This window comes from Choloepus didactylus, chromosome 2 (assembly GCF_015220235.1).
Source record: "Choloepus didactylus isolate mChoDid1 chromosome 2, mChoDid1.pri, whole genome shotgun sequence".
NCBI classification, from domain to species: Eukaryota; Metazoa; Chordata; class Mammalia; order Pilosa; family Megalonychidae; genus Choloepus; species Choloepus didactylus.
Genome location: NC_051308.1, coordinates 94,532,236 through 94,540,894, shown reverse-complemented (window position 1 = coordinate 94,540,894; position 8,659 = coordinate 94,532,236). Strand labels below are relative to the sequence as shown.

The window sequence follows — 8,659 nt, the reverse complement described above, 5'->3', positions numbered from 1 at the left end:
GAAATGTTCTGGTTGGCTGACATTAGGTTTCTGCTTTACATGGGTGCTGGGAGGGCTAGTGGTCCTTACAAAATGGGGAGCAGATATACTTTGATTAGTAGGGTATGCTTATCCACTCTGATAAGCTCTCTCTACTGAACCAAAACTAGTTTTATCACCCAGTGTTGCTTATCAGCAACTCTGTCGAGTGTGCTCTGTGTTCTCAGAACACTTCTGAGGTCAATTGTTTTTGTCTTCCGGAAAAGCCCTTCTAGGAAAGAGGTCTTCTTCTTGCAACACCCAGTAGACCCAGTAGAGGTAACTATTTCATTTTACTTAACATATCAGTCACTTCCTTACACGACACAAACACACTTCACAGATTGATCATTGTGTCTGGTAAGTAAAATATAAGGGCTTATTTTCCAGAGGTCATTTATCTGTTTAACAGGAAGGGTGGCATTTTCATTGAATCTTGAGTGTAGGTTTTAAAATGACTGGACTTATTCTTTAAAAAATGATTTCTCAATGATAAAATTTAAAACTAATGCACTAAACTGTTAGATTGTTTTAAAAGAATGCCAATTTTAAAAGTGCCCATACATCATATGATTTATATTGGCAAAACTAAGGTTCTAGGAAATTTAATTGATAGCAAATTTTAACAAAAAAATTAATGAAGTTGGGAGCTTTTATAAGTCACTGAGCCAGCTTCTCATCTGACTGAACTCATACAGCTCAGTGATTTGGAGCCTTACTACTTGTGGTGCTCTCCACATCATGCGGGGGCTTGTTAGAAATGAAGAATGTCCTCCACCTCAGCATCTATACCTGTGCTGGGCATATAGTAGGTGCTCAATAAACATTCAATAAGTTAATGAATTAACCTGCTTTCAGAGTTCAGTGCTGCAGTATAATGAAAAATTTAGCTGGTCGTGTTTCCTCAACTCCTCTGAATCTTTGGAATTTCCTGTGGTAAGTTCTTTGTGGAGAGTCCAGGGCCATGCCTGACAGTTCATGTGCTAATAAAATGACAGGCTGGCCCCACCAGAAAGACCAAGCATATAATTAGGGGCTTGAGTCTTTGAGCCAAGTCATATCAACCCACCTTCCCAACCTCTGGGAGGGCAGGGGGGCTGCAGATTGTGTTCAACCACATGGGTATTGATTCTGTTAATCATGCCTACATAGTGAGACCCCATATAAACTCAGGATATTTAAAGCTTCAGTGACCTAAGATTAAGAAAATACCTCACTGCTGTGCCAGGAGGTTGACATGTCTGACTCCCTGAGGAAGGGACACGGAAGCTTGCATTTGAGACCTTCCCAAACCTCACTATATGCATCCCTTTTTTGACTTCTGTCATGGCCCAAGAGGGCTTTTGTAGCCTAAGGACTAAAGAAAGCACGGGACACATTCTGAGCCATGAGCTTTTATTATAGGGTCTACCTACAGGGTGGGGAAGTCAAGCCACGTTGCCCTGAAATAAGGAGCTTCTCTGAATGGATTCAGGAGCTGCTCTGAATGGTGGCATGTTCAGAGCACAACTTGGGGAGTCTGCACTTTGGGGGACTGAATAAGCTGTTCATAATACCCAGCATAAGCTGGGTATTATAATGAATTATATGACTATAATATGAATTATATGAATATAATATAATATAATATATAATGAATTATTATGTATTATAATGAATTATTATGTATTATTATGAATAAGCTGTTTATAATACCCAGCATTCCAATGGCTGTGAGAGCATAAGGCGAGGAGCAGGGGTCGTGCACCGTGCACCGTGCACCGCAGGGAGGGGTTGATTGTAATCAACAGGGAGGAGGGGAGGATTATAGAGATAACAGTTTCTCAGGGAGTCTCAGGGAGGAGGTAGTTTCCGGTATAGCTTACATTTAGCATCTGATATTACAAGGAGAATAGGTCAAACCTCAGTTGTCCTAGGTCATGCAAACTGCTGTGTGCAGTTTTCAAGACACTTGGGGGCCAGAGGCTCCCACAGCTTCTTATTTGTATCCTTTTACTATAATGAAACTATAATTGTGAGTACAGCACTTTCGGTTACTTCTGGGAGTCATTCTAGTGAATTATCAAACCTGAGGGGTGGTGGGAACTCCCAAATTTATAGCCAGTTAGCCAGAAGTGCAGGTGGCCTCAGCCCCCGAACTTGCAGCTGGTACCTGAAATACAGTCTCGTAGAGAATTGTGCCCTTAATCTGTGGGGTCTGGCCTGACTCCAGGTAGTTAAAGTTAGAATTGAGCTTATCAAAGTATCTGATACCTGTATAGTTGGTGTCCAAAGCTGTTGTGGAAGTTGTAGAAGGTTTTTGATAATCTTTACAAGTGCTTTTTCACAGACCAGCCCTCTGCCTTTTAAATTCTCAGCTTTCTGCCCCTCCAGCCTCTCTTCCCTATCAGTCTGATGTAAATCTACTTACATTTGGAGACTGAGGGCAAGTGTTAACCTTCTGAGAAGTCTTTTCTCATTGCCCAAAGGAGTTTCTCCCCTATGTTAGCACTGTCCCAAACGCTGACTGCCATTATTGCTGTCCCCCTATTGTGTGTTAATTGTTTGCTTGCATATTTATACAAAATATTTCTCTTATTTCCCCTAATAAAATAAAATCCCTGACCTTTAGGGTTGACAGTGGAGAGGACTCTAATCGGGAAAGGGGCAGGAGTGTTCACCCAACATTCCCCTTATTAGATATAGTTTATTCATCTACATGGCAGAGACCATGTTTTCCCCCACGATTGGGAACTGTCTCAATTCTTGAAGTCCAGAGTCACTAGAAGAGAGGCAGGAGTCCCTCGCTCAGTGGCCAATGTTCCAAGTTCTGGTTTCCTGTCTGAAAAGCTACTCAGTCGACACCAGATGATTATACTGGGAGATATCCACCTATCTCCTTCCCCTTCAACTTTCCCCCTTGCCAACCCCATTACAGAGTTAAGGCACTGTGGCGTCAAAAGGACAACCTCATCAGAAACCTGCATTTTATGTGTAACAAACTCACAGAGATTCACACAGACAAAAACAGGAGCTAGTTGTGTTACTGTTTCCACCCTGGACTGGAAACTCTCTAAAAGCACAGAATGTATCTATATGATTCATTTTCAAGCTCAGTGCCTGGCAGACAATTGGAAGTTATTATTTATTTATTGAATGATTTTTAATTTTAATCATGGCTCACACCACTGAATTATAAAGTTAAGGATAGCTCTGCAGGATTGAAATAAATTGGTTTAAATAGGCTGACCATATAATTATCATCCAAACTAGACTGCTAGAATGTTAAGCCACATGGGACACCAGGACTACTGGCTAACCAGGGCTGTCTTGGGCAAATGGGGAAGTATGGACATTCCAGGTATAAAGCTCAGCAGTGTTGCCCCACAACCTGACACTCCAACTGGGATGAAATGCCTGGGGAGCAGCGAAGTCATTTGGGTTGTCATCAAAGGCTTCTCCTCCACCTCTTACCTGAGTCACATAACCTTGACCCTTTATTGTCTTTCTTGCATGAATCACCAGTATTCCCATCCTCAGCCACTTGTTTAAAAGTTCACAAAAGGAAATTACTGTTGTGTGAATTCCAGGCAACCCCTTGACTCTCTGACTGCTGGACTTTTTCCTTGGACTCCACTATCTTACCTTTCCCAGCAGTCTTTCTGCTCCTCCAAATTTTAATTAATGTAAGCCCATATTTGTCTCTCTGTCATTCTTCATCTCCTCCATAGACACCCTTCCCCCAGCTTTGTGTTTGTTCAGTTGTTTGGTTGGTTGGTTGGTTGGTTGGTTGGTTGGTTGGTTGGTTTTATTTTTTTTACCCATCTCTCTTCTTCAGGGTAGGCTTGTGTCAAAAGCTGTGAGTTATCTATTGTTCTGTTTCCTGTTAGTTAATCTTTGACCCTTCATAAATTAAATTTGACAAAGTCCCTTAACAAAGGAAATACACAAGTTGCAGCAGATAGGGCACACAGAACACAAATATACTTGGGGACTAGTCTATTCATCATACTACTCTTAAAAAGAGTGGGGGAAATAGGTTGTAACTGGAAGTGTGGTGAGCAACTGTAGAACACAAGAGTAAACTTTTCTTCCAAGTATTAAATTTCTTTGACAGAAATTGTCCTCTCTACACACAGAAGACACAGTTGTCCTCTCTACATACAGTAAGTATTTGGTGAATTGTTGGAATGAGAACATGTTTGGGCTTTAGAGTAGAATAGGATTCTGGTTGATTGGCAAAAATTGGAGAAAGTTCAATATGAAGGGACTGGCACCTAGGAGGTGGCACTTAAGAGGGGCTCAATTCTTCCTATTTTTAAAATACTCCAGAGAGATAGAAAACAATGTGCATGTTTACATATGATCAAATAGCAGGCCCGTCCAGGATGTCTCTTTAGACCTATTATGGGTTAAATAATTAACATTCGGACCCTGACATTTGGCCTTGTCATTTATTTTTAAGCAATTGGATAAATGTGTATATGATAGTAATAGATGATAGCAAACTAATATAAATTATCAGAGACATAACAGTCTCTAATGATTTTGATTCTAACTGAATCTATTTCTCTTTATGTTGTACTACTTTAGGAGACATGACCAAAGAGTTTCTAAAGTATGTTGGGGGGAGGTTATGAAAGATCGTATTTACACCCTGGGAAAATGAAAACCAGTCACTATAAAGAGAGTGGTGTTTTTAGGTTTAAAATGTAGGCTTGCACTCATTTCCTGTTAAAAGAACTAAAATTCAGAGTATTAGAAACATCTGGGTCATTCTTCCTAGAAAATGTTTCTATGGGGTATTTTCCTTAGAAGAGAGAATCTTTTTAGTTCTCATTGTAAAAATCCTGGAGAAACTTTAAAACAGCAAAGAAAACTGGATAACAGGAAACAGAATTCAATTTGTGGAAAGCTCAGGGGAGAAAAACAAATGAGAAAAAAATGTGGTTCCTTCTGAAGAGTCTTAAAACACAAAGCAGGGGGAAGCAATGATAATTAAATAGCTGGCATAGAGATCAGTTAATAAAGAGTGTGGTGTGCCAGTGAGCTGACTGAGTGTGTTTTGAGTTTCTAGACTTTATTCTCTCTTTCCACACAAATTCTCTCCTAAAAAAACAAAAATATCCCCTCTGGAACACTCCTTTTTGATCTATTTAAATTCAGAATGAAGTTTATAGAAGTTATTCAGCCTAGAATAGCAGAGATCTAGAATCTTAATTTCTTGGACGGTTTAGCTACACACAGGGAGTTTAAACAAGACTTGACCTTTCCCACCTCAAATTTCAATGAGTATAATGGGGATAATAAATTTTTACATTTATCTCCTTGGCTAAATAGATTTCTCAGGGTCTTGAAGTGAGAAGGAGTGAAAAGGGCAAGTTTGCTGTCATTGTGTTCTGAGGCATATCAACTTCCCCATATTGATCTAAGAGGTGACCGGGCTGGTTGAATAGTCCATGACTAATGTACTGGGACCACGAGTAGGTACCTCACTGGTTCCTGGTGGAGATTTCCGAGTAGATTGAGAAAATTGCTGAAGCTGCATCTGTACCAACTAGTGAACTAGATATATGTTAGGTTTTCCAAAATTGTGCTGCTGCTGCTGACACACAAACGCTCACACACAACTGGGTGGCCCCTTCCTGCTGCTGCTATATGGGAAGGACAGCCCAAGAGCCCCAAAAACACTTGGTTAGGATGACAGGGACAGATTTCAGTAGGCTTCTGACTCCACCGCTCACATGATACCTTCACTGCAGATTTGCAGGGGGAGGCTCATGTGGGAATACTTGCCTCCCTAGCTCTAACACTCTAGTTCAAACGTTTTCTTTGAGTTCATGTGCTGCACAAGAAGATAACTAAGGTCTTATTCCATTTCTCCAAGCTGGATGCTCCCAACAGAAAGCCTGTTGTGAGCACCAAATCACTGTAAGAAGAAAAAACCCATCTCTTACAACCCTCTTCCATATGGTGCTCTTGATGTTCATCAGTTTATTGTCCATTTCCCTATACCCGATCAGTCATAACAATGTGGGCATTTGTAAGACTAAGCCACAGGGCCACTAAGAAAAGCTGAGTGAGCAAGTGGGGCTGAAATACAGCCTTTGTTCTGCTTGCCCAGCTGCGTTTCCTAACGTGTGTGAATCTGCCTGAAGGAAGGAGCTCCTCTTTCTTTGCATGAAGGCACCACAGCATCCAGCTGCAGCATTGCTGAGACGTAGAGGTTCCTGGGGCTTCCTGAGACTGAGGACACTGGATTCCATTGCAAAAGTTTAAGAGAGAAACCAGCAAAAGCAAGCCTTCACATCTACATTTTCCATTCCATCAGTATACACCATGGAAAAGAAGCACCAGCATCCCTTTCATCACATTTTTTCAGATCATAACTCTATTGGTCATTTATCCTGTTCTGTGTGGAGTCAAATGCCCCACCTCTTTTAGTAATACTTAAGCTACCAAGGTGTTTATCACTGTTGTAATTTTGACATAGTTTCTTTCAAATGGAGTATTAATCTTCACCCTGACAAATTACTTCTTTTTGACCATTTCCCCTATAAATGATGAATCTACTTTTTTTAAAAAAAATTCAATTTTATTGAGATATATTCACACACCATACAATCATCCATGGGGTACAATCAATTGTTCACAGTACCATCAAAAGTGCATTCATAACCACAATAAATTTTTGAACATTTTCATTACCACACACAAAAAAGAATAAGAATAAAAGTTAAAGTAAGAAAGGACACCCAAAACATCCCATACCACCCATACCATCCCTCCCTATTATTTGTTTATTTTTTGTCCTCATTTTTCTATTCATCTGTCCATACACTGTTTAAAGGGAGTGGGAGCCAGAAAGTTTTCATAGTCACATGGTCACACAGTGTAAGCTATATAATTATACAATCATCTTCAAGAATAAAGGCGACTAGGTTGCAGTCCAACAGTTTCAGGTATTTCCTTGTAGCTTGAATCTACTTTTTTATTTTTTTTATTTTTTATTTTTTATTTATTTTTATTTATTTATTTTGAAATAAATTCGAAGTTAAAGGAACAGTTGCAAAAACAATACTAACCCCATACACAGAATTCCATCATACCCTAACCCCCCCCCCGATAGCTCAATCCACCAACTTTAACATGCTGTCACATCGCTATTTCTTTCCCTCCCTCCCTCCCTATCTATCATCCATCATCTATTGCTCTGTCTTCTGAACATATAAGAGCTAGCTGCACACATCCTTGAACATACACTATAATTCACATATACACTTCCCATGAACAAGAACATTCTTTTATGCAATTCCATTAAGCATAACTAAGAAGTACAAGAGAGTCAACAATGATACAAAGCTTACATTCTATATTTCCTTTTCCTTATGTCTCAACTGTGTCCCTTTTACCCTCCTGTCCATCCTCCAGTCCCATCCAGGTTCATCCTTGGCATTCAATTGTCATCTATTTAGACTGTCTTTTTTTTTTTTTTCAATTGTGGAAACATATATACAGCCTAAATCTTCCCATTCCATCCCCTCCCTAGCATTCCATTAGTGGGATTAATCACATTTAGAATGTTGTAATGCTTTTTCCCACCATCCATTACTAGAAATTTCCCTTCACCTCAAACAGCAACCCTACACTCATTTCTTAACTCCTCAGTGCCCCTTCCCCCATTTCTCTTAACCCATACTCTACTTTTCATCTCTATGGTCATATTCTCTGATAATTTCTTTGTGCTTACTGTGGGGCTTAAAATTAACCTCTTAAATCCATAACAATCTTGTTTTTCTTTGATACCACCTTCACTTCAATAGGGTACATAAACTATGTTCCTATACTCCTCCATTCCCCCACCTTTATATAGTTGTCTAAAATTACATATTTTACGTTGAGTTCAAAACCACTGATTTGTCATTAGAGTTTGTGTATTTTATATCATGTAGGAAGTAAATAGTGGAGTTACAATTCAAAAATTATTGACTTCTATTTGTATTCCATTGTGGTTGAAGAATGTGCTTTGAGTATATTCATTTTTTTTTTTTTTTTAATTTCTTGAGGCTTGTTTTATGTCCCAGCTTATGGTCCCTTCTGGAGAAAGATCTGTGATCACTAGAGAAAAATGAGTGTCCTGGCGATTTGGGATGTAAGGTTCTATATATGTCTGTTAAAATTCTCTATATCTCTTTCTCCTTTCTTTGTTTCTCTGTTGGTAGGGCTCCCTTTAGCATCTGAAGTAGGGCAGGTCTTTTATTGGCAAAGTCTCTCAGCATTTGTTTGTCTGTGAAAAATTTAAGCTCTCCCTCAAATTTGAAGGACAGTTTTGCTGGATAAACTATTCTTGGTTGGAAATTTTTCTCTCTCAGATTTTTAAATATGTCATGCCACTGCCTTCTCGCCTGCATAGTGGCTGCTGAGTAGTCACAACTTAGTCTTATGTTGTTTCCTTTGTATGTGGTGAATTGCTTTTCTCTTGCTGCTTTCAGAACTTGCTCCTTCTCTTCAGTATTTGAGAGTCTGATCAGAATATGTCTCGGAGTGGGTTTATTTGGATTTATTCTATTTGGAGTTCGCTGGGCATTTATGCTTTGTGTATTTATATTGTGTAGAAGGTTTGGGAAGTTTTCCCCAACAATTTCTTTGAATACTCTTTCTA

The 8,659-nt window shown here is 39.4% G+C and overlaps 1 protein-coding gene across 1 annotated transcript in view; it reads left to right on the top strand.

The window, feature by feature from the left end:
* Positions 1-349: 349 nt before the first annotated feature.
* C2H1orf112 (chromosome 2 C1orf112 homolog) overlaps positions 350-8,659 on the top strand; it is a 91,567-nt gene continuing 83,257 nt past the window's right edge. Inside the window, exon 1 of the mRNA XM_037825378.1 lies at positions 350-378. The gene's annotated coding sequence lies outside the window, so the exon portion shown is untranslated. The remainder of the gene's footprint in view (positions 379-8,659) is intronic.